Raw genomic sequence first — 27,722 nt, forward strand, 5'->3', positions numbered from 1 at the left:
TTACGTTTTACGTTAAAAAATTTACGGTTTACGTTTAAAAGTTACGGTTTACGTTAAAAAGTTTACGGTTTAATTTTTTTTTACAAAAACTTTTTTACGCAAAAACGAACGCACCCAGAAATCGTAAACTCGGGAGGTGTCTCAGATATATGGTTATCATCATCGACTAGGGGGGGGGGGACCAACAAAATCAAAACAAAGGGTATCTCGAAAAAAAAGAGGTTTGGCTCAGATTATCCGATAATCAAAAAGGCTGCAAAAGTGGGGTTGTAGGTTCAAAAACCTACCCTCCGTCGTCCTTGCCGCGCCATCGTCATCTAAATTTACGTTCTTTTTTCATCATCGCCGCCCAAATCGACCATATCAAAACCCACAGTTTTTTTTCACTATCCAAACATTCAACACATTCGAAACCACTGATCAAACATTCAACACATTCACAAAATCACCAACGTTCAACACATTCACAAACCATCAACAAAACCCATCAAAACCCCTAACATGTCAAAAAACCATCAGATTCAAAAAACCATCAGATTCTAGAGAGAGAAACCCACAAGAAATCAACACCCACTAAATAAGATCAAGAACAGAAACACCCCCAATATACCCACTAAATAAGATCATTCAAGAACACATGTGAAGAACACAGGCTAAGAAATCACCAGAAAATCAACTAACCCCAGAAAAAAAAGAACACATGCCAAAAAAATACTAGAGAAATCATCAACTCGTCGGGAAGAGACCAGGGCCTCCGCCGCTCACGGCGGCGCTGCCGCCGGTCCACCCAACATACCAAAAAAAACCCAGCAAGGCCGCAAAAGAGTGGCCGGAGAGATGGTGCTGAACAGTGGCGGAGGAGACGGTGACGGTGGCGGATGAGACGGCGGCGGCAGCGACCAAAGTTCTATCAGATCTGAGTAAACCGTTCACCTCTTCTGCTCTGATTTTAGCCGCCGTGTGCCACCACCGTGCAACCTGTTTTGACACTTACTGTAGATCCATAAAGACTCCATTGTGGGTTTTGTTTGATTCTTTTCTTAGATCAATGTGAATAAAGTTTCAATCTTTTTTTGATTCACTTTGTGGGTTTTGTGTTTTGCCTGTGATTATTTATGAGTGATGATGGTGATGAAGAAGAGAGGAGAGATGACAGAGAAGTCTGCAACTTTTAAGAGAGAGGAGAGAGGAGAGATCAAAATATGAGAGGGATGGTGGTAAATAATGTTTTGAAGAGAGAGAATGTGAATCTCTGGTGTTATTAATGGAAGAGAGAGAGAGGGGGATTTGATGTTTTGGGTAAATGACCAATATACCCTTTCTGTTGGCATATTCTGATTGGTTGAGAGTGGTTCTCGCGGTTCTTACAACTGGGGGTGGTTCCTATTTTAGCGGCTCCCTATATATATATATATATATATATATATATATATATATATATATATATATATATATATATATATATATATATATATGGGAAGGTTCATTTAAGAAGAAATTTAATGTGAGAAGAAAAAGAAGAAACGGCATATTAGTAAAATGTTACTTCTTTTATAACTCATATCATTAATTTTTTCTCTCTTTAATTAATTAGTCAACTAATCATTAATTATCATACATATAATCTACAAAACCTACACATATCAAAATTTTTATACATATACCCTACACATCATAGATTTATCCTACACAGTCGAAATTTATCCTACCCACCTTGAAATATATCTTACACAACTCGTAATTTATCCTACACAACTAATAATTTATTCTACACTTTAAATTTAAATTAAGTTGTTTTTTTAATTTGGAAAAAGTATATATTTTGAAAAGGAGTTACAAATTTAATTTATCTAGTTATTAGAGAAGAATACAAATTAATGATTTATGTAAGTTTACCAATATACCCTTATATCAAAATTAAATACAAATATTAAATGAAGTAAAATGAAACATTCTTATTGGTTTAAACTTCTTCTTTTTTCTTCTTTCAAAAAAATTCTTCTCATTTGAACCCTCCACTATATATATATATATATATATATATATATATATATATATATATATATATATATATATATATATAAGGAAAAGTGTAAAATACATTACGGCTTAACATACATCACGTACGACAACGTGCGTGATTATGTGTATAACGTGCGTGATTAATGTTTTCATCATGCGTGATTAATGTTTTCCAACATGCGTGATTTGGGTTTTTTAGTTTATAACGTGCGTGATTTTGAAATGTACGTGCGTAATTACCTATCGTTTGTGATGTGCATTAAGCCGTAATGTACATTAACTGACCTCTATATATACAAGAGAATGGTCCGTTAGGAACCACCCTTTATTGCGAGAACCAATGTGAACATAACCAAAAAATACCTAAAAAATCTAAAAAACACCCAAAATTTTTTTTTTTACTATTTTTTTTTGAAAAATCGCTATATTTCGTCAATAATAAAAAAAATTCAAAAAAAAAGAATTCGAGTAACAGTTATCCATGCACATGTGCATTTGTATCATTTCTATGACAAATTCCATAATTCATTACAAATATCAGACAATTGCATTTTCATTTACACTACCATTTATACACTACTTTTTACATTAACAATAATAGAAATGCATATGTGCATCTATATGTATGAACTTGTTATAACATTAACAATACTAGAAATGCACATGTGCATCTATATATATGAACATGTTATAACGTGTTTTAGTACACCACTTTGAATACACATTCTCTTTCATCTATCATACCATCCATGCTACAGTACCATTACCTCCTACTATCCGTAAATACAATACCATTGCTTTTTACCATCCATAATACAATATTATTACCAATGTTTCACTTTATTATATGTACATCAACACCCTTTATACCATCCAAACAACATATTACATGATAAAGTGACAAATATAATCAAATCATCAACCACTAGATATAACTAACCAAAACACATGTATATGGGCCTACTTCATCATTTAAAATCACAAACTTTTTGTACCAAAACGCCTTATTTCATGTTGATACATATAGATGCACATGTGCATTTCTAATATTGATAATGTAAAAAGTAGTATATTACATATGGTAGTATAAATGAAAGTGCATTTTTCTACTACTAGTAATATATTATGGAATTTGTCCAAGAAATGATACATATGCACATGTGCATCCATAACTGTTACTCGAAAAAAAAGGTTTTTTTGTAACAAAATATAGCGATTTTTATTAAAAAAATATAAAAAAAATTTTGTGGGTTTTTTTGGATTTTTTTTGGTATTTTTTATGTTCACATTGGTTCTCGCGGTTCTCGCAATAAGGGTGGTTCTCAAATGAATCGTACTCTCTCTCTCTATATATATATGGCCAGGATCATTTCAGAACCATAAATATTTACAGAACTCGCAGAACTCCTAATAAACAATCCTTTTATTTACAGATTTTTATGTTTAGGATAATTTTATCATTTATTATGTGTATTTTTTACGATTACTGTCACACTCCAACCGATGGCGGAAACATCGGGGCGCGACACTGAGCGAAACAGATTGTCCAGAAGTTTCCATAACAACTATATTTACCAAATATTTAAAGCAACACGTCCCATACCATGTTATAAATGATAATACAATTATTACAGAAAAGATCTAGTCAAATTGTTCTGTTTTGACAACTCAGATTCTTATTATAGACAATTGTTTATTGTTGACCTAGGTCTTTCCTAGCTTCGATTTCACATCAAAGAAAGCAAATAAGCATCCTAAGCACCTGTCACATACGTTAAAGTAAAAGTCAATACACATAGTGTAAAGGCGAGCATACAAGTTTAATAGATATGATAGAGTTCGAAATTGATTACGCGTAACCAGCACGTACACATAGTGAAATGAGGCATGTTAGTTATCGACATGAAACTATCGATACCAATGATTGCGGGTTGACTGCCCAAGGCAGTTCGCGATACACACTCACCAGAATGAGCCATGTAACTAATTGTCCTTAACAACCCCTTAGTAAACAGGTATTGAGTCCAAACTATAGTACTATCGTTGCTAAGGCAGGTAGACAACATTCCATGTGTAAACATAACAAACAAGCATTCATTAAGTCACGTATACATGCGATAACGGTTAGCGTTTAAAGTATTGTGTAGTGTGTTCGATGTGATTCCGTATAAGTAACGTATGTAACACCCAAAAGTGCGTAAAGCAAAAAGGGATCGAGTATACTCACAACGATTAATGGAGTGAAGGGAGCGCTAGAAAGTAAGGTTAGCCTGATTAGGACGATAGCATAACGATAAGTGACGCGTAAAATGATGCAAGTATTAGTGGGTCGGACAGTAGTTCGATCGGATGGTAGTCCGATCGGACAGACTGTCGTGCGAGTGACAGTCCGCTCGGATGGTCATCCGATCGGATGGCCTTCGAGTGGATTGTTTCATCCTTTTGGAAAGATGTGTTTGTGTATGATGGCTTGACATTTGAAGTTTTTGTTGTAGCATTTAGAACACACAGAAGTATCCCTACCTTTCAGGTCGGTCAATCGAACGGTCGTTCGATCGGACGGTAACCCGATTAGTTGGACACTTTAGTGGGAACAAGTTCACCGCAGTTTGTCGTTCGATCGGTTAGTAGTTCGATCAGGTGACAATCCGTCAGCAATGAACATGTTGAAAATTGTTTAAGTGTTGAAGACTGATCAGTACATGGTTGAGTGGTAGTCCGATCAGATGGTAGTCCGATCGAATGGTAATCCGATCGATCAGCCATTCATTCAATGTTCATCCTTCAAGATTTTTGAAACAAAAGTTAAGTGTGGGGCCAAGATGCAGATCGATCGAGTGACACCCGTTCGGATGACAGTCCGATCGGATGGTAGTCCGATCGGACGGCATTCCGTCCTGGTCGTTCCATTCATCTGACACTTGGTTGTTTTGATAGTCTGTCATTTTATCGAGATGTGTTGATATCGTGCTAACCAACAGAACCCCATCCTAAACCCTAGTGACCCGATTGAACAAGAACCACCCAGGTTCAGTCAGTCCACCGGTTCAAGACGGTTGTTCTTGGTTAACCCGGAATCGGTAATCTCGTGGATAGGATACGGATCTTGAACCAACTCATCAACAACAAGAGTAGATGGTTAGAACAAGCCCAATTCTATCGGTTTTGAGTGCATTGGATGTAAAAGAGTTGAAAGAAAGTTGAAAAAATCATCTTTCAATCCTTTTCACCGTGAATGTGTGGAGATCTATGAAAGATCTTTGTTTGTTTATGTGGAAATCGGTTAGATCTAAGTTGTTCTCGGTGGATTGAGGCCAAAACATGAAGTTCCAAAGAACACCATGATGACGTCATCCTAGAACACCTCAAATCTAGTGATTTCATGGTTAAAAGTTAAGATTCAAAAGATTGGAAGGTGTAGAATCAAGTGTAGATCAATGATGTACAAGATTTAGGTTGAGATCTTACCGGAATCGCGAGAAAATCGAAGAAAAGTGAGGTTGAAGCGTTGGTAACACATAAGGCAAACACGCACGTAAAACAATATCTAGAACGCGTAATTTGAGTTGCGAGCGCGATTGCGATAAACGATAAAGCGATAAGACATGCGATAATTATCGAATAAACCTTGATTATTAATAAATACTCCACATAATACAACTAACGTTAAGCATAAACTAGACTAACTGCGAGTCAAAGAAGTCAAAACAGGAATTGAGCAAGGAGTGACGGATCGCAATTAGCAATCTTGTCTCCCTTTGACTTCAATCTTGACTTTGACTTTGACTTTCGAAACACGGGGTGTTACAGCCTCCCCTACTTATGGGAATTGCGTCCCGAAATTAGGCTGAAGCCGTATCAAACAACTGCGGGTACTTCGCCTTCATGTCGCTTTCGAGTTCCCAAGTGAACTCTGCACCTCGTTTGCCTTCCCATCGGATCTTCACAATATGAATGCGCGAGCGTCTAAGCTGCTTGGTTTGGCGGTCCATGATTTCGACAGGCTTATCCACGAAGTGTAGTGTTTCGTTTATTTGGAGGTCATCAAGAGATACAATTAAATCATGTTCAGCTAGGCACTTTCGGAGGTTCGAAACATGGAAAGTGGGGTGGACGTTACTCAGTTCCTCCGGTAGTTCGAGTCTGTAGGCGACTTTTCCGATCCTTTCCAGAATCTTTAAAGGTCCAACATATCGAGGCGCCAGCTTCCCTTTCTTACCGAATCTGACTACACCCTTCCAAGGTGATACCTTGAGGAGTACGTAGTCGCCAACGTTAAATTCAAGGGGCTTGCGTCGTCTATCGGCGTAACTTTTCTGATGACTCTGAGCTTTCAGCAGATTGTCTCGTATCTGGAGGATTTTGTCAGTCGTTTTTTGTAGTAGCTCAGGACCGGTTAGTTGCGAGTGACCGATCTCGTGCCATACAATAGGCGATCGACATCTTCTTCCATATAAAGCCTCAAATGGTGCCATTTGAATGCTGGAATGATAACTGTTATTATACGAGAATTCGACTAACGGCAGGTAAGTGTCCCAATTACCACAGAAATCTATGACACACGAACGGAGCATGTCTTCAAGGGTACGAATCTTTCTTTCCGTCTGACCGTCGGTTTGAGGATGGAATGCGGTACTCAGATTAAGCGTAGTACCGAGAGCTGCTTGAAACGTTTCCCACAATCGCGAGGTAAACTGAGCATCCCGGTCAGAGATGATGTTGCGAGGCGTCCCATAATTACAAATGATCTCATCGTTGTAGATTCGGGCTAATCGTTCTACCTTGTAGTCTTCTCGTATTGGTAGGAAGTGAGCGGATTTGGTCAAACGGTCGACGATAACCCAAATGCTATCGTGACCTGTGGTTGTTCGTGGGAGTTTGGTTATGAAGTCCATAGCTATGCTTTCCCACTTCCACATAGGGACCAGGGGTTGTTCAAGCAAGCCAGAGGGTCTTTGGTGTTCTGCCTTGACTTTCGAGCAAGTCAAGCACTTTCCAACGTAGAGAGCGATATCCCTCTTCTTGCCCGGCCACCAGTACTTGTAGCGAAGGTCCTGGTACATTTTGTCAGCACCCGGATGAATAGAATACCGGGATTTGTGGGCTTCGTTCATCAGAATCTGTCGCAAATCGTTCCGCTTAGGGATCCAAATTCGGTCCAAATAGTGGAATATCCCATTCGACCCTTATTAACAAGATGGGCTTGATCATGGTGTATCCTTTCCTTCTTCAAAGTTCGTTCGGTAAAACAAGCATGCTGGGCGTCGCGAATAAGGGTTTCGAGATGATGTTGGGCTGGAACATTAGGAATACTATGCAGATAACTCCGCTTGCTGAGAGCGTCAGCAACAACATTTGCTTTGCCTGGGTGGTAACGAATCTCGCAGTCGTAATCATTGAGAAGTTCTACCCATCGGCATTGACGCATATTAAGTTCCTTCTGGTCAAAGATATGTTGTAGGCTCCTATGATCGGTGAAGATCGTACACTTGGTACCATACAGGTAGTGTCGCCAAATTTTTAACGCAAAAACAACTGCGCCTAGCTCGAGGTCATGGGTTGTATAGTTCTTCTCGTGGATCTTGAGCTGATGAGACGCGTAGGCGATAACCTTGTCTCGTTACATAAGAACACAACCAAGTCCAAGGTTCGAGGCATCGCAATAGACTATAACGTCGTCGTTTCCGTCGGGTAAAGCGAGGAAAGGAGCATTGCAAAGCATATACTTGAGGGTTTGGAAAGCAGATTCCAGTTTGGTTCCCCAAACAAAGGATCTGTCTTTATGCGTGAGGGCGGTAAGTGGCACAACGATTTTAGAGAATCCTTGGATAAATCGTCGATAATAGCCCGCTAATCCGAGAAAAGAACGGACTTCAGACGAGTTCTTCGGCGTAATCCAATTCTTAACTGCTTCAATCTTCGCGGGGTCGACATGAATACCTTGACTATTGACAATGTGACCGAGGAATTGAACCTCCTCTAGCCAGAATTCACATTTGGAGAACTTGGCATAGAGTCGATTCCCCCGGAGTAATTCGAGAACCAAACGTAGATGTTGCGCATGTTCGGCTTTCGACTTGGAATAGATCAGGATATCATCGATGAACACGATAACGAAGCGGTCTAGAAATGGTTTACACACCCGATTCATCAGATCCATAAAAACCGCGAGTGCGTTGGTTAAACCAAAAGGCATAACAACGAACTCATAGTGGCCGTAACGAGTGCGGAAAGCGGTTTTGGGTATATCCTCCTCTTGAATGCGTAGCTGGTGATAGCCTAAGCGTAGGTCGATCTTCGAGAAACATGTAGCACCTTGTAGCTGATTGATGCGTGTTAGTGTATATATGTTTTAGATATATATTTTAAGCCCTTTTTACACTTTTTAGCTAAGTTTTAAATTTATAAAACACGATATTTACTAACACTAAACACACATATGGGCAAGTGCACCCATCGTGGACGTAGTATAGTGTTGGTAAGATACCGAGGTCGTCCAAGGACACAAGAGCTTTTAGTACCGGTTTATCCTCAACGTCTAATCAAATCAAAATGTTAGAAAAAAGATTTTTAAACTAAGAAAATAAAACTAACTAAATGCTGAAAAATAAAATAAAAATAAAAACAGATAGACAAGATGAATCACTTGGATCTGACTCGTGTATTAGTATAACCTTTGATTATTTTCGCACTTTTGCACTTGTTTAAGAGATTATCTTAGTTATTGTAGTAGGCCCCTCTTTTGAAGGCGACGTTACCCTCAACCCAGTAGTTTGAGTCAGCAAGGATACAATCCTAAAGGGTCGGATTATTGAAAGATAATGAATTAAGTTACTAATGCAAATTATGGTAGGCCCCTCTTTTGGAGGTGACGTTACCCTCGACTAAGTAGTCTGAGTCAGCAAGGATACAGTCCTAAATAGCCGGATTATAGTATTAATTGTCACGACCCCCGACCCCATCCTGGCCGGAATCGGTGCCGTGAGCAGTCCAGTGGTACCGGTGATTATTTTGAAAAACATTGCAGCGGAAATTTCATCAGGACCGTGAGTTAGGAAAAATATAAGAGTTTAGAAACACCGGATTTTATTTCAAAAGATGGAATAAATTCCATGTTTTACAAAGGTAGCTTTTAATAAAAATAATGTTTCTTAATTTGAAAATAAGCCACTTCTTGAAGTCTTTTAGTGTCGGATCCAATCCTTACTCCAATCTATTGTAATTACCTGAAACGCGTTTTAAAAAGATTTTGTCAGCGGGAAATACTGAGTGAGTTCATTCAGTTTTTAGGAAATGACCCATAGTTATAAATTACAGCATAAGAGTGATTACAGTGGTTCACATCTTATCTTTATCCGGCTTTCTGCCACAATGGTGACAAGTCACAATGGTGACGATGGTCATACCACTATTAGGTTAATGAACTCTAATAGTGACGTTTCTCCCTAGTAGGTCAATGAACCTAACTGGGAGAAATAGTAATGTGCACAATACCCCACTAACCAATAAATCAAGATATCCACGACTTAGTCCCTGTAATTATAACACTTTGAAAATAATTTGGAGTATTGTAAAACAATTGATAAAAAGAGAATGACTCACAATATAAGCATGCAGTATTTGAATTAACAAGCTTTATGGTTCAGATTCTTCTGAGAATTAGCATCTACTTTGATTGTAAGTGTATTGAGACTAATAATCCTAATTTAGGAAATGATGCACACAAAACCGGGTTAATGATCAATACAGCAGTTACGATAATTTACGAGATCAACTTCTCCCAATGAATGACCAAGTGCAATACTTCAACTCATTTATCGTATTAACGACAAACGACAAAGTATAATACTTCAACTCATTTATCGAATTATCGACAAACGACAAAGTATAATGCTTCAACTCATTTATCGAATTATCGACAAACGACAAAGCATAACCCAATGTGGGTGGCACTTAGACATTCTTTGGACATATTGATCCCGGAAATGAATCGTAATAGCGATCGAGTTATTACCCTGTTATTGTGGCAGAATTTCGAGATTAGGTGGGTTTTTGTAGTATTTCGACGATATCTCGTTGCCTGAATCGAATTTGCTCGTCGAACCAACGTAGGAAATCAAGTGCCAAACTCCTCTATTTATACTGGAAAAACGGCGCGCTCGCGTGTCACGACAGGAAACCTGGTCCTGGCGCGTGGCGCGAGAGGTCACTTTTAATATGAGGTAGCCACGCGTCCCAGTAGCTTGGGTGAGTCGACGGTTCGTTAAAATTCAATTTCTATCGAAAACAGTTTGGATAATACTAACTAGGAAATACCCCCCCTGAGTTTTAGGGGCCCTGATCCTGATTTCGATTGTTCTGAAAATTTTAGGGGTCATGCAGTATCACTTGGGGGGTCTCAATTAGGGTTTCCTATTGGACAAAATATAATAAGAAATAATAGTTTTGGTGAGAGTTGTTACATTCTCCCCACCTTAATAAAAATCTCGTCCTCGAGATTTGAACTATGATATTTTCTTGGGGTTATGTTTCTTCTTTTAATTAAGAGGAATAATGTAGCGTGGAATGGAATCAAATGATATTTTGAGGGGTATGAAAATTTAAAATTAAAAATGATTTATAGAAACAATTGGATTTAATATTCGAAATGAACTTAATTGAGGGAGATTCTGAATGGATAGATATTTATTTGTGAATGGAAGTATGGAAAATGATTTGTTAATGATTATCCGAAAAATCAATATCGTTTACTTAAATGGTACTGGACAACAGGATTTAGTGTATTGTAATCTGAGTATATAATTGTACCAAGAATATGACAAATCAAACGAATGACTCATGAATAGGGTTTAACACAGGTTACAGCTCTATTCGGATGCTACAAAGTGTTTGTAATGATTGAAAGAATTCAATAATGATGACCGAATAAATTCACCGTTTTCGAAATTGTGAGTTTCAAGGAAGCGAATCTAGATATTTTAAAAGATGAAATGTTCAAACGAATGAGATGAAATGGTATAGTTTTTTTTTTTTTTCAGGGTGATTGGGTTTAAGTCAAAAGATATATGATCTATAGATTCTTAAAATGAATGTGAAGAACTTTTTGGAATTAGTAAAATTCTTTGTCAGAAGAAAACTTACCTTGATTGGTACCTAAGGAAGACTTAAGATTGACCAGTTAAAAATGAAATGAAACCATGAAAATGATTCGGCAAATATTGAATTATGATATGAGAAAATCAATGTGTTGCGATGGGTGATTTGTAAGAATACATGAAAAGACAATGAAGTTAGAGTATTTTTGTCTTAATACATCATTGTATTCAGATGATTTTAATCAAAATGTTTGATTTAAAGATAGGTGATATTTTGGTTTACTAAATACCTTTTCCTTTTATGTTATCATAAAGTAGAATAATAAATATAGATAGGTTTAAAATATCAAAACCCGTAATAATAATAATATATGTTTTATAAATAGGTTTACCCAATATCGTAGAACTCATGATTATTATTTTTAAAATCAAGTATGTTTACTATAAGATTAGGGTATCATGAAAGTAGAATAATAAATGTTTATTTTAATATCGAGCATACTTAAATATTGGCCTGCGTAAAAGACATTTGATATTTTAATATGTACATATTATAAAGGAATATTTCTATAAGTATTTAATAGTTGTGAAATATTAATTAAGATGATCATTTATTTATAATATGTTTTGTTCATGAATGCTTAGACAATTATTTAGATAATTTTGTTCGTCCCTTTAATTATTTTTATGAAAATATATTTTCTCTTTACAGTACGAAGTATATATATTTCTATATATAATATAAAAATATGTAATTGAAATTTACTAACTAAGTATGATGACTTAATTTATATATAGTAAATAGTTATTATCATGGTTGGATATTGGTTACTGCTGCCTTGTTTAAGCATGGGTGATCAGTCCATGCCTAACTAAGGCTAGGCTATCCAATACCTGTCTTTGACAATAACCCTAGTATTTTAAAATAATACTAACATTATCACTATTAATATTATTACTAATAATAAAATTAATATGAATTACCAATAATAAATAACTAAATGAGAGTATACCTTAAACATAATTTTATATGTAAAATATAAATTCTGCACCTCAATGGTTTTAACAAGAATTTTAAATATAGTAATACTATATTATAAATTAGGTAATTACTTATGTAAGTTTCCATATAAAATAAATAAAATTTATATTTTAAATTTATATAATGTTTTTCGATCAATGATGATAATAAATATCACAAAAGGCTCGATTGATGCTGTAAGAACTATTTAAGAGATACACGGAAATAGGACATGAAATGGGGTATCCTTATCTTAGCACATAATTGTGTTTAAGATTGTTTGTATAGAACAAAGCGGATTCAAAATAAATAAATAACTAAATAATTAATCCGAGATTAGCGCAAGCTTCTGATTTTGTGAAAACGTCACCACAAGGTGATCGTGATTTAAAGAAAATGATTCAATGAAGTTGAAGACCAACAAGCATGTTATAGTTCAAGAAAATTGAAGTGCTTGTTGGGATTATTTTGAATATGATGGTTGCAATTCATCATATGGGACTTTGAATGGAATATGTATTGCGAGCAAGTTAACTGATTTTGAATAAACCGAGTTTGAATAAGAAATTTCGACATAATCACAACAAAACCATGTATACCTTTCAAAAGAAACTCGAGTTTTTCGAGAAACTCATTGCTTCGATATTAGAGAGTCATTGCTTTGTAAAAACGCGGTTTACAATGTAAAGATCAAGTATAGTGAAATGATATTTGAACTTTTGATAAAACAACAAATTGGAATGTTGCCCTCCTATGGTTTTCATAAATCAAACGAACCACATGCGCAACAAATAGTGCATGTGTAAAGTGTGGATTTACTAAGAAATGAAATAGATCAATATTTGCTATTATGAAAGAAATCCTCATGGTATGATGACTATTAGAGGAAGTAAAGACACGAAAGTCAATTCTGTATAGGCAGAAGTCAGAATTGCAACGAAAGAAATATAAGAACTTTATTCTGAAATCTCATGTGATAACCGTTGTTAAGTGACAGTACCAAGGAATGTCGAATGAAATGAAATGAAATAGGGAATGTGCAAAACTATATGACTTCTTTTGTAGTATTAATAATTATGACTCAGGTTAAACTATGTACCGATGTTTGTGAAATGTTGTTCCAACGTACCTCAGCGAGATTTTGATTGTTTGTAAGATCATGTGGCAAAATACCACTTTTTGATTAGTAGTACTTTTACCGACGGAATTAATATTGGTGTCATCGTGCCTAATTTATATTTTTCAAAGGTCTTGCCTTGGAAGTTGTGTGTGATAAACTTCGACCTTTGTGGACGTAAAATTTTAAGTTTCATGTGTTTTTCTTGTGCACCAAAATTTTACATGCTTCTTATTTGAGTTCATAATTGTGGCGTTAATAATTTATGGTAACGTTTTGGTAATTCTTATATTTTTTGATGGTGTCCCAACTTAATGGGTTTCCATTTATTATTGTTGCTCGAGTTACGAGGTAGATGATCAAAAAAATAATGTTTAATATCGATATAGGTAAGAGATTCTTGATAAAGGAATCTAAATTTATTATTGACACATATACTTGTGCTTTATCCCTAATTATCAATTGTTATGGCTTTTGAAATTTCTTATAGATATACATATCTATATAATCATATATTTCACATGCTGTAATATACATACCCTTTATAAGGTTAATGTATTTAACAGATTCTTATTTCAAAAAAAAACAAGTCTGATATCAGGCCATGATACTTATTTAGGGAAATCTTGTCACTTGTTTGACATTTTATATATACCCCATCTTACCCGGTTCGCGCCGGAGAGGTAACCTCAGTATATCCGGACAAGCTGGAGAGTCTGCTACTCTATACCCAGTTTTGCCGGAGAAAATTTTCTATTTCCCGTAAATAGTATCTTTTCAAGATTTTAAAAGTGTCTCTTTTATTAGGACTTTTATCCAGAATCAAGGAAATTTGTATTCCCATAACATATCTTATTCTAGACCAAATAATATCAATAAGCAAGAATAAATAGCAATTAAGTGCTATTGCCTGCTAACCGTCATTCTTATGACATACCAGTATTCATTACATTATACTTGTCACACCCCAACCGATGGCGGAAACATCGGGATGAGACGAAAAGACGAGATTGCAAGAGGCTTCATAAGACTATTTGTGACAAGTATTTAATAATTACCCTTTTCGTTGCTTAAATCAGATAATACAAATTTCGAACCACAACACATATAAAAGAAATATAATTTCATTTCATTTCATAACAGTTTAATACAATGGTTTTGGAACTAATTACAACATGTATGAAATAAAATACAATACAACAAGTATTTAACGTTTAAATGCGTTTCTGGGCAATCCTACTAGATTCCATGCATCATTGATATTCCTGTAACATGTATTAAAAGCATAGATCAATACAAAAAGTACTGGCGAGCATACAAGTTTGAATATAAGTAATAGTATAAAAGTATATCTCAATCCAACGTGGCAATTTATATTCAAGTTGAATATAACATACATGAACAACCTAAGCATAACAAATAGTATGGACACACAAGTTGAAACTAACAAGCATAAACAACCTAACCATACAATTAGCGTGGATATACAAGTTGGAACTAGCATGCATAAACAACCTAAGCATAACAAATAACACGCTCGATGGATTGAGTGGTCGAATATGTTTGATGGTATAAAGTGGATTTTGTTAGTTGATACATGTTGCACCCAAAAATGCGTTAAAGCGTAAAAAGGGTCGAGTATGCTCACAGTGATTGCGTTGCGATTTCTTGTAGAATAACGCATGAGTAAAAAAAAATCCAAGAGGACGAACGAGGGCGATTAACCTAGATAATTAGAGTATCACGTAACAATCTTAGTTAATATTTATAGGTTAAATAATATCATTTTAACAATAATATTTAAATATTTACAAATCGGTTTTAACATTTAAATATTTACAATCGATTTTAATATTTACATATTTACAAATCAATTTTTTTTAGTATTGAATAATTGTTTAAATTGTTTAACTTTTAAACTTCACGCACACACATACATTCAAATCAAAAGGAAATAGTTGTTGGTGATAGTACATGAATAGGATTGTTTTTATTTAAAAAAAAAAAGATGTGTATCTTTGTTTCATTTGAACCATTAACATCAGCCATCATATTCTTGCTTTTATTAAACCAACAACGGAAGCATGGACATGAACAAACAAAACAAAAAAAAAAAGAAACCCAGGTTGAACGTCCATGATTTCTGTTTCGTTTTGTTCGTTTATGATAAAACCTTCATGGTTCACTGTAACTACATAAAAGAAAATGAATAGTAAAAGCGTAGAGCGAAACGGTGAGACGGGGTATACCGGAACGAATCACGAGTTCCCGGGTGATGTTTCCGACAAGAGCTTCCTCGTTCCGACTCGCGGATGCGGCGACTCATATCAAAATCAATTCCCGGCAAGTCGGTTTTCCTCCGGTGGCGTTTCTTCGTCTGTTATACATTTTTTTATACCAAAAAGGTTGTCACAGGAGGTCTAACAAACGAAAGGAACAAGGGAAGCTATGTTGACAGAAGGTTAAAACAAAGTGAACAAAAAGTATACCGAAACAAGGGATGACGTGATACCGTCGCGAACCTCAGGCAGCCCCGGTGAACTCCGGTTAGTCTTCCGACGCGAGTTCGAACGAAAGAAAGAACCGCCGCGGGTTTCTCCGGTGAAGTTCCGTCAATCGCAGGTTACGTGAAACATGAAATGGTGATGTCGAGAGTGTGTGGTTGTCGAGATGGGTCGAGTGGCTGGTCGGATTACCGGCGCCGGCAGCCGGCCGGTGTATCGCCGGTCCGACATCGAGAAGAAGAACGATGGGATTTTGGGTGTTGTTTATGTGTAGTTGTTTTAGGGTAAAATGGTGTTGAGAGGGACAGGATCCTTATATGTGTGTGTGTGTTAACGAGAGAGTGAGGGAGAGAGGCAGTGGGTGTTTTAGGTTGAAGACAAGATTTTGAGATCTTGGGAGGGAAGATGATGAAAAGCGGCTGGTCACAAAAAAACAATGAGAAACTTTTAGGGTTTAACTTGTTTAAGTACTAGGTTTAACTTAATAGGCTTGGGCTCGGGGCTCACAAGCCCAATCCCGTATTTTAAGTGGTCCGCCAGCTCCTACGAATCTGTTTCCAAAACCCGAACTCTCTATAACGTCGTAAATTAACCTTTTAGATTCAAAAATATTTAAAATAGTGTAGGTAGTCATTGTTGTCGCGTTTGAGCGTCGGTTGCGTAAAAGCGCGTAAGTTTGCGTCGCTCGCCCTTTTTAGTCCGTTTTTCGACTATGATTCCAAAAGAATAGAAAACGAATTCAAGTTTTCTAAAAGTGCAGAAATACGAAAAATGCGAGGCGTTACAGTCTCCCCTCCTTTAAGAAATTTCGTCCCGAAATTTATTCAGAAGGAAGACTTGAAAGGGTTCAAACATTCTAACGGACTTGATCGCGAACGGGGTTCGTATGAAGGAATAAAGGAGAATAATAGGAGTATAAAAGTGAACGATTGATTTTGAATACACAATTGCGAGTATAAGAATAGCATAAGTATTGGATAGACGAAAGCGATGTGTTAAGAATGAGGTCTCGTCAGGGATAATCAGATATAATGCGTTTGTGAGTTGTTTAAAGTTTGAATCAGGTCCAAAAGGTCTACAAAACACTGAATTTCTCATGGCACTTTTACGAAAACTTGGTAACATAGTGAAAACACTTATATATAGGAAGTACCAGTGGCGTATCCTCCATGCTTTAACCATGTTACGTCGGTCGCGTATTCGGTGTCATGTTACGTTCCGTGTCTTGTCATACACAGTAGTACACTCCGTGATTCTCATGCGCATATCACTATAATCCCGTGTGCACCCGCGATTATACAGATCGTCGCATGATCTACATAGCTTGTACTAGTTGCGTATGAATTAGGGTATACGTAAATTTTGAAAATAAGAACGAGTACGTATAGGAATGTCGTATGTAAGCATGATTGGTATTTAAGTATGAGAGAGGTTATAAGTATGAGTATGATTAAAGTCTTTGAATAGTCCACACGAGATATTTAGTTAACTAGATTAACGCATTACTGGCATGTGATCTCACTGGTCAAACCATCGTGTCCGCAAGTATGTATGAATGTCTTAACATGACCGCAAGTGCATGCGGCGGGCGTTACTCCTATAGCGCTACACAAGCGCTATATATGTTAAGGTGAGGCTTCATCCGAAGTTAATGACAAATGTCAACCCAACGTTTAACGCAAGCGTCATCTAATCATAGCACATGTCATCATTTCTTTGCTATGAAAAGATTCGTAATGTATAAAGTGTCATCTAATCATAGCACATGTCATCATTTCGTTGCTATGAAAAGATCCGTAATGTATAAAGCGTCATCTAATCATAGCACATGTCATCATTTCGTTGCTATGAAAAGATCCGTAATGTATAAAGCGTCATCTAATCATAGCACATGTCATCATTTCGTTGCTATGAAAAGACCCGTAATGTATAAAGCGTCATCTAATCATAGCACATGTCATCATTTCGTTGCTATGAAAAGATCCGTAATGTATAAAGTGTCATCTAATCATAGCACATGTCATCATTTCGTTGCTTTGAAAAGATCCGTAATGTATAAAGTTTCATCTAATCATAGCACATGTCATCATTTCGTTGCTATGAAAAGATCCGTAATGTATAAATGAATGTCTTGACATTACCACAAATCCATGTGGCGGTGCGCTACTCCTATAGCGCTTCACAAGCACTACATATGTCAAGGTGTGGCTTCTTTCGAAGCTAATGACCAGTTCATAACATGAAGAATGTCCAGTAATCCCGAATCAAGTTTAACGTATCAGTATGCGTGTATTAATTCATTGTGTAAAACGATGATTAGGTAACAAGTATTAAATCGCATAAAAGTTAAGTTAATATAAAAGAGAGGCTTGATAAGTATTGGAGTGCTTCGGGTTTAGAAGCTTCGACTGTTCCAAAGCGAACCGCAAGTCCTTTCGAATTAAGGAGACATGCTTTGGCCTAATAGGTATAATACCCTCGTCGCCAGGCGATTAACGGTATTTTACCCTTCCAGTTAGTACATGTCCCTAATTTGATTGAAAATACGAAACTTTGGCGAGATTGAAAATCGTAGAGCGGAACCAGTCACCAAGGTGGGGATATCAATCCTAGCTTAACAATTTCGTCCCCAAAATGTGGTTTATTGAACGAAATAAGATAAAATCTCGACTCGTCAATAAGGAACCACTAGAGTATGAAATGAAAATTCCCCTCAAGATACGGATATCACTCCTGACTTGATGGTGAAATTTCGTGCAAAATAACATGTAATGTGTTGAAATTCGTCACCAAAGGCGGGAATCACCCACATTCCAGTGAGTCGTTTTGATTGTGGAATATGAGTATCTTCAAGTATGCATTTGTGTGAAATGTTTTGAAAAGACACATTGTATATTTAGACAAAAGAAGAGGTAGAAGCAAATAGGAAGATTCATATATTAAGCAAGAATAAGGAATGGTCAAGTTTTGGGTACTTAGACTATAGACTAGGTCGAACATGGCAATTCTACCTAATTCTCTATAGTTATGGCTCTGATACCAATCTGTCACACCCCAACCGATGGCGGAAACATCGGGATGAGACGAAAAGACGAGATTGCAAGAGGCTTCATAAGACTATTTGTGACAAGTATTTAATAATTACCCTTTTCGTTGCTTAAATCAGATAATACAAATTTCGAACCACAACACGTATAAAAGAAATATAATTTAATTTCATTTCATAACAGTTTAATACAATGGTTTTGGAACTAATTACAACATGTATGAAATAAAATACAATACAACAAGTATTTAACGTTTAAATGCGTTTCTAGGCAATCCTACTAGATTCCATGCATCATTGATATTCCTGCAACATGTATTAAAAGCATAGATCAATTCAAAAAGTACTGGCGAGCATACAAGTTTGAATATAAGTAATAGTATAAAAGTATATCTCAATCCAACGTGGCAATTTATATTCAAGTTGAATATAACATACATGAACAACCTAAGCATAACAAATAGTATGGACACACAAGTTGAAACTAACAAGCATAAACAACCTAACCATACAATTAGCGTGGATATACAAGTTGGAACTAGCATGCATAAACAACCTAAGCATAACAAATAACACGCTCGATGGATTGAGTGGTCGAATATGTTTGATGGTATAAAGTGGATTTTGTTAGTTGATACATGTTGCACCCAAAAATGCGTTAAAGCGTAAAAAGGGTCGAGTATGCTCACAGTGATTGCGTTGCGATTTCTTGTAGAATAACGCATGAGTAAAAAAAAATCCAAGAGGACGAACGAGGGCGATTAACCTAGATAATTAGAGTATCACGTAACAATCTTAGTTAATATTTATAGGTTAAATAATATCATTTTAACAATAATATTTAAATATTTACAAATCGGTTTTAACATTTAAATATTTACAATCGATTTTAATATTTACATATTTACAAATCAATTTTTTTTAGTATTGAATAATTGTTTAAATTGTTTAACTTTTAAACTTCACGCACACACATACATTCAAATCAAAAGGAAATAGTTGTTGGTGATAGTACATGAATAGGATTGTTTTTATTTAAAAAAAAAAAGATGTGTATCTTTGTTTCATTTGAACCATTAACATCAGCCATCATATTCTTGCTTTTATTAAACCAACAACGGAAGCATGGACATGAACAAACAAAACAAAAAAAAAAAGAAACCCAGGTTGAACGTCCATGATTTCTGTTTCGTTTTGTTCGTTTATGATAAAACCTTCATGGTTCACTGTAACTACATAAAAGAAAATGAATAGTAAAAGCGTAGAGCGAAACGGTGAGACGGGGTATACCGGAACGAATCACGAGTTCCCGGGTGATGTTTCCGACAAGAGCTTCCTCGTTCCGACTCGCGGATGCGGCGACTCATATCAAAATCAATTCCCGGCAAGTCGGTTTTCCTCCGGTGGCGTTTCTTCGTCTGTTATACATTTTTTTATACCAAAAAGGTTGTCACAGGAGGTCTAACAAACGAAAGGAACAAGGGAAGCTATGTTGACAGAAGGTTAAAACAAAGTGAACAAAAAGTATACCGAAACAAGGGATGACGTGATACCGTCGCGAACCTCAGGCAGCCCCGGTGAACTCCGGTTAGTCTTCCGACGCGAGTTCGAACGAAAGAAAGAACCGCCGCGGGTTTCTCCGGTGAAGTTCCGTCAATCGCAGGTTACGTGAAACATGAAATGGTGATGTCGAGAGTGTGTGGTTGTCGAGATGGGTCGAGTGGCTGGTCGGATTACCGGCGCCGGCAGCCGGCCGGTGTATCGCCGGTCCGACATCGAGAAGAAGAACGATGGGATTTTGGGTGTTGTTTATGTGTAGTTGTTTTAGGGTAAAATGGTGTTGAGAGGGACAGGATCCTTATATGTGTGTGTGTGTTAACGAGAGAGTGAGGGAGAGAGGCAGTGGGTGTTTTAGGTTGAAGACAAGATTTTGAGATCTTGGGAGGGAAGATGATGAAAAGCGGCTGGTCACAAAAAAACAATGAGAAACTTTTAGGGTTTAACTTGTTTAAGTACTAGGTTTAACTTAATAGGCTTGGGCTCGGGGCTCACAAGCCCAATCCCGTATTTTAAGTGGTCCGCCAGCTCCTACGAATCTGTTTCCAAAACCCGAACTCTCTATAACGTCGTAAATTAACCTTTTAGATTCAAAAATATTTAAAATAGTGTAGGTAGTCATTGTTGTCGCGTTTGAGCGTCGGTTGCGTAAAAGCGCGTAAGTTTGCGTCGCTCGCCCTTTTTAGTCCGTTTTTCGACTATGATTCCAAAAGAATAGAAAACGAATTCAAGTTTTCTAAAAGTGCAGAAATACGAAAAATGCGAGGCGTTACAATACTTATATAAGTAATTTACCTTAAAGTTTATTTTAAGGCAAAATTCTTAAGTTCAAGTCTAAATATCATTCAGAATGCTATCAGATAATTTTTTTAAGTTTCTAACTTTCCGTTTAAGCTTAGGTATTATTATAACACCTATTTGCGTAAACAAGTGGCTTAGCTTATACTAAGGCATCTTTTCTTATGTGCAAGTCTAAATGCTATCAGATGTGCTACCAGTTAAGTTAATAGCAATCTCCTAACTCTTTTATTTAAGCTTAAGTATTGTTATCACAACACTTTATAGGCTTAAAGTAGTGGCTTAGCTCTGATACCACCTTCTGTCACGACCCCCGACCCCATCCTGGCCGGAATCGGTGCCGTGAGCAGTCCAGTGGTACCGGTGATTATTTTGAAAAACATTGCAGCGGAAATTTCATCAGGACCGTGAGTTAGGAAAAATATCAGAGTTTAGAAACACCGGATTTTATTTCAAAAGATGGAATAAATTCCATGTTTTACAAAGGTAGCTTTTAATAAAAATAATATTTCTTAATTTGAAAATAAGCCACTTCTTGAAGTCTTTCAGTGTCGGATCCAATCCTTACTCCAATCTATTGTAATTACCTGAAATGCGTTTTAAAAAGATTTTGTCAGCGGGAAATACTGAGTGAGTTCATTCAGTTTTTAGGAAATGACCCATAGTTATAAATTACAGCATAAGAGTGATTACAGTGGTTCACATCTTATCTTTATCTGGCTTTCTGCCACAATGGTGACAAGTCACAATGGTGACGATGGTCCTACCACTATTAGGTTAATGAACTCTAATAGTGACGTTTCTCCCTAGTAGGTCAATGAACCTAACTGGGAGAAATAGTAATGTGCACAATACCCCACTAACCAATAAATCAAGATATCCACGACTTAGTCCCTGTAATTATAACACTTTGAAAATAATTTGGAGTATTGTAAAACAATTGATAAAAAGAGAATGACTCACAATATAAGCATGCAGTATTTGAATTAACAAGCTTTACGGTTCAGATTCTTCTGAGAATTAGCATCTACTTTGATTGTAAGTGTATTGAGACTAATAATCCTAATTTAGGAAATGATGCACACAAAACCGGGTTAATGATCAATACAGCAGTTACGATAATTTACGAGATCAAATTCTCCCAATGAATGACCAAGTGCAATACTTCAACTCATTTATCGTATTAACGACAAACGACAAAGTATAATACTTCAACTCATTTATCGAATTATCGACAAACGACAAAGTATAATGCTTCAACTCATTTATCGAATTATCGACAAACGACAAAGCATAACCCAATGTGGGTGGCACTTAGACATTCTTTGGACATATTGATCCCGGAAATGAATCGTAATAGCGATCGAGTTATTACCCTGTTATTGTGGCAGAATTTCGAGATTAGGTGGGTTTTTGTAGTATTTCGACGATATCTCGTTGCCTGAATCGAATTTGCTCGTCGAACCAACGCAGGAAATCAAGTGCCAAACTCCTATATTTATACTGGAAAAACGGCGCGCTCGCGTGTCACGACAGGGAAACCTGGTCCTGGCGCGTGGCGTCCCAGTAGCTTGGGTGAGTCGACGGTTCGTTAAAATTCAATTTCTATCGAAAACAGTTTGGATAATACTAACTAGGAAATACCCCCCTGAGTTTTAGGGGCCCTGATCCTGATTTCGATTGTTCTGAAAATTTTAGGGGTCATGCAGTATCACTTGGGGGGTCTCAATTAGGGTTTCCTATTGGACAAAATATAATAAGAAATAATAGTTTTGGTGAGAGTTGTTACATTAATAGTAGTTAACTTATGAGGGGATCAAAGAGTTTGGACCCCCGCCATCCAATACCTTTGGGTATTGAAGGAGGTCCTACTAAATTTGACCCAGGTCCCTTGCAGGACCTCTAAACGCTGAACAAGGGCAAGACCCTTACCAAACCGTTCCCTTAACCCCCGACCAGGTAGCCAACATACCTCCATATAGACCGTGGAGATATGAATGGTGAAAATCTTTTATTTTATATAGACAGTAAAATAATGCCAAGACACCACGGACAAACGATAAGGAAAAGTCACCTTCAACATAAGCAACTAGTTATTAAAGTCATTAATACAAAACCAAATAAAAAGTGCAAAAGATTAAAAATAAAAAGTATTATACTAAACACTTGTCTTCACCAAGTGATGTAAGAGACTTAGGCAAACATGACCTTGATTGTCAAGAACTCTTACGATCAATCTTGGATCCCGAGACGACTCACACACTCTACGATGGACAATGGATGATGGTGGTGGATGATGGTGTTGTGATGGTGGTGGGTGGTGGATGAAGTGTGAGAGAGGTGGTGTGCCAAGGGATGAGTTGCAATGAAGCCAAGCACTCCTATTTATAGGCTGAACAGAGGCCTGGGCACGGCCCCGTGTCCGCTGCTTCTTGGACACTATCTCTCCTCATAATTGTAATTCGCAATTACAATTAATGCGCCTGCAGTACTTTGGGCACGCCCCCGTGTTCACTAGGCACGCCCCCGTGGTGAGCAATAGAAGCTTCTACAGGTTTGTATTTTCTGCTGCTTCTTGGGCACGGCCCAGTGTTCGCTGAGCACGGGGCGTGTTCAGTCTTCTGCCTTCTCTATTTTGCTTGGGAGGAAGCTGTCGAAGGGGTCGGGCAATCCACTTTTGTTCCTTTTCTTGTATTTATGTTAGATTTAGCTCCCTTTTTTCTTCTTTTGTTAATTAGAGCTCATTTAATCCTAAAAATACAAAAGGAAGACAAAAACACACTTTTTCCAACATTAGTACTTAAAAAGGGTTAGTTTTATGCCTTATTTGATGTAATTTATATGTTGCATTTTACACACATCAAATACCCCCACACTTGAATTTTTGCTTGTCCTCAAGCAAAACTCCTTAATATGTGGCGTACACTCCCAAATGGAATGGGTAGAAGAGAAGGTTTTGGCTTGTCATAGAGTGTCGGGATTTTCCAAGATTGTTTAGGTTTTAGTTTTACTTATTTACAATCCTATTCGTCATGATTTATTAAAAACTTTTCATAAGGTAAATTATTTATTAAGGCATAACATACCTTTCTAAAATTTCATTTATATACAAGTTCACATACCTCACGGGAGAAATCACTCACACTCGGCCGAATGTGTATTTTTAGTGAATCACTCGAGAGCGGCATGGAAGTTATTCCTACCATAAGTTTGCCAAGCAATCAATCCTCCTCCTTTTTAACTTTATACCTTTGTAAATATCAAGAGGACTTTTTGGGTGAAGGGTTAGGCTTGGGCTAAAGGTGGGTGGTTGGGTTAGTGGTTAGTAGAAAAGGGCGAAAGTCGTAAAAAGCGTCGGTTTTCGTAAAACATTTTAATGTGACTTTTTATTTTAAATGAAGTATTTCTTCAAACAAGCTTTTGGTTAAGGAGCTTTGTTTGTTTATTTCTAACTTCATTGTAATATATATATTTTTTTTAGTCACACGAAAACCGGGCTTGTTACTAAAATAAAGGGTAAAAAATAAAAAGGGTTTTTGGTGGGTAAAAAGGGTTTTTGGGTTAAGAAATGAAAAGGTTTAGGTTCAAAGGGGCTAACTAGGGGGAGTTTTTGGGTAGGTGAAAAGAAAACTAAAAATAATGGTGTTGAAAGAAAAAAAAGGGTTAGTCCTAATGCCTCCATCATTTACTTACTTGGGTTTAAGTTGGTAAGGACAGGGAATGAATTGTCGTGGCAAGTTCTAGAGTCATAAGAACCAAGCGGCTATTCACACAAGAAACGAAAAATGAGCATTTAGTGTAAAGATGTATATTTGTATGCTCAATAAAGGCTCAAAACTCACTTTTGTGGAAATGGGTTTTTATGTGATCGAGTATATGTAATCGAATTTTAACTAAGCTTGTCATGCCGTTTCATAATTTTCTTATGTTGGTTCTTTTTATCACGACGCTATCGGTTGTAAATTTGTAAAAATATAACCTTTTTAGTCTTAGAATTCCCAACTTAAACTTAGACAAGTAAAGAAAAATGAAATTTTTTGAAAAAAAAATTTTTTGGGGTGATTAGCGGTTCCAATAGAGTTTTGTGTAAGGCTTGTTATTAGGACTTGCAAAATTCAAGGTTTTAGCATCCCCCCACACTTAAATTACACATTGTCCTCAATGTGTCCCAAAAATAGATTTTTAGGTTGATTGAATGTATAAAATGGTGTTAAAAGCAAAAAATTTATGTTACTGGCAGTCTGGACACGGCCCCGTGTTGAGTAGACACGGCCCGTGTTCAGGTGCCAGTAACGAAAACTTACAGAAGTTGAGCACGGGGGCGTGCTCGCTAGACACGACCCCGTGTCTGACCAAAAATCTGCAGAAATTTGCCAAACAGTAGGTCTGGGCGATGAACACGGGGGCGTGTCGGTTGGACACGACCCCGTGTGGGCAGTCTGCAAGGCTGAAAAACAGGTTTCTTCTTCCGGTTTTCCTGTCCTGACTTTATTAGTGCTAATGATTAGCACTCTAAGCCTCGATTGTACCTGTCTTACCACTAAATACCACACCAAGCAATACCAAACATCCTAAATTACCATAGTTAATCATCCAACCATAAAGTAAAAGAAAAATAAAGCAGAAAATAAAAAGTAGTCAAGGAAAGTAAATTGTCTAACACTTCGGTACGCAGGCCAGAAATTGTTTTGATAGATAAAGGGGAACCTTAACCTGTGGGCTCGCCATCAACCCGCTCCTGCTCCTGCAACCTCCTAGTCCATTTCTTCATCGTTGTCATCACGTCCATCCCCATGACCCGCCATATACTCCCGGATGTTCCCGATGTCGTCTTGGATATCGTTGATGTTTCATTCGATAGCTCCGACCCGGTGGTATGTATTGTTGGCAAGGTTGTAGGTGTTCCTGGTGCACATGAGGTTTTCCTGCAAAAGATCATGTAAACTTTGAAAGTTAGGAAAACCACCTCCTTGGGAGGAGGATTGCCCCGGATCACCATGGGGTTGATACTGGTAGTGGGGAGGTGGAGCGTGAAGGACTAGTGCCTCCTGCGGGTTCCATACATGCCCTTGCATCCTTTGAAATCAACCCGTCCCGACCATGGGCTCCTTTCAAAGGACCTAGGAATGTGCGTGAAGTGCTTGAAGAGGCGGTGCACCCATCCCCCGAAGAAGATAGGGGTTGGTGCACGAGCAAGACGGTTCAGATGCATGTTTCGAAGCAGGAGATATGGAACATCGAGGGCTCTCCGGTTGTGGATGCAGTGAAGGACTACCAAATCTTTTAACCCAACAACCCCACTACTGTCATGTCTTTGGCTGAGAGAGTAAGTGAGGAGCCTATGAATGTAGCGATAGAGCGGATCCCTCAACTTAGTACTCTTTGTGCTGCTGGGGTTGTAGATTCCTTCACCGGTTTGGGCCCATGCGGCTTGGCGCTCATTTTCATCTAAATCTCGTAATCCCCCGGTGTTTTCCTCATTCCTCGATTCTTCTTCCGCGTATAGTCCCACTATTGCCCCGAATTGTGCCATAGAGATCGAGTATCTCGTTCCACCACATCGAAAAGCAACCGCTTCATTGTCAAACGGGTCACTTCTTGAAGTGAAGGTGAAAGTACTGTAGAACTCCATAGTACATTGATGTACCGACCGAAGCCGAGTGGTCAAGGCAGCCCTTAGTGGTCCAGTAACAAGGTTGTTGAAACGGTCGAGCTGGTTTACCAAGGTCAATAGGTCCATGCACGCTTGCCTCGGGTATTCCTCGGGCCTTGTTTGGAGTATCTCATATCTAGCCCTTGCATCGAGTTCTGTGGCATTGAATCTTGTGAACTTTGCCATCTGCAGGAATACATAAAAAGTTAGCGTGAAACGATAAAATTTTCGGTGAAAAACTGCAAACAGTTAACTGGACACGGCCCCGTGTCCAGGCGTCTGTTACTCAAAAACTCCATTTTTCGACACGGTCCCGAAAATCTGAAATTTTTTGGCCAAGTAGGTGCGGGTTTCCCCGAAAATGAAACCCCAATTGCCGTTTTTTCCCAAAACAACCCGTTTACCCCTTCGATTTTATCTTTTTCGGTTAAAAAACAAGGGTTTGAGGTTTTTGTGAGAAATCGGGCAAATCTATCAACAATACAAGTGTATCTACTTCCCATTACATTAATCTAAACTAATACTAACAGATTACTTCAAAAATTTGGGGTTCGATCCGGATGAACTTCAAGAACCCTAGATTTTTCCCCAGATTTTTGATGTTTAACTACATGCAAGTAACTAATCTAACTACTAATGATGATAGAATCATACCTTGATGTTGTTAGATCTAGAAGTAACGTCGAAAATCTGCAGAAAATCGCCTTAGACCAGAGCGTTTTCGGGGAAACGGGGCGTGTGGAATGGTGTAACTGTTATGAAAAGAGGGTTTTATCCCGACAGTTGCGTCGACACGGCCCCGTGCCGAGCAAAGTTTTTTTTGGTGCTCGTGTGAGTGCCCGTTTTTTCTCCGAAAACATGGTTAGAAGACTTACCGGTTTCGATGTATACTTACTCGTTCGTAACATA

General features: G+C 37.4%; 2 long non-coding RNA genes across 2 annotated transcripts; both read right to left on the minus strand.

The window, feature by feature from the left end:
- Nucleotides 1-14,363: 14,363 nt before the first annotated feature.
- On the minus strand, nt 14,364-16,229 carry LOC110926814. The gene is made up of 4 exons (XR_002585403.2): nt 15,745-16,229; nt 15,505-15,632; nt 14,904-14,980; nt 14,364-14,520 (listed from the first exon to the last, which is right to left on the minus strand). It is a non-coding gene; the product is annotated as an uncharacterized LOC110926814 (long non-coding RNA).
- A 2,846-nt stretch (nt 16,230-19,075) lies between these two features.
- LOC110926817 lies at nt 19,076-20,820 on the minus strand. Its single transcript, XR_002585404.2, has 4 exons — nt 20,336-20,820; nt 20,096-20,223; nt 19,495-19,571; nt 19,076-19,111 (listed from the first exon to the last, which is right to left on the minus strand). It is a non-coding gene; the product is annotated as an uncharacterized LOC110926817 (long non-coding RNA).
- Nucleotides 20,821-27,722: the final 6,902 nt, after the last annotated feature.

The sequence above is a fragment of the Helianthus annuus genome, chromosome 2, assembly GCF_002127325.2.
Source record: "Helianthus annuus cultivar XRQ/B chromosome 2, HanXRQr2.0-SUNRISE, whole genome shotgun sequence".
NCBI classification, from domain to species: domain Eukaryota; kingdom Viridiplantae; phylum Streptophyta; class Magnoliopsida; order Asterales; family Asteraceae; genus Helianthus; species Helianthus annuus.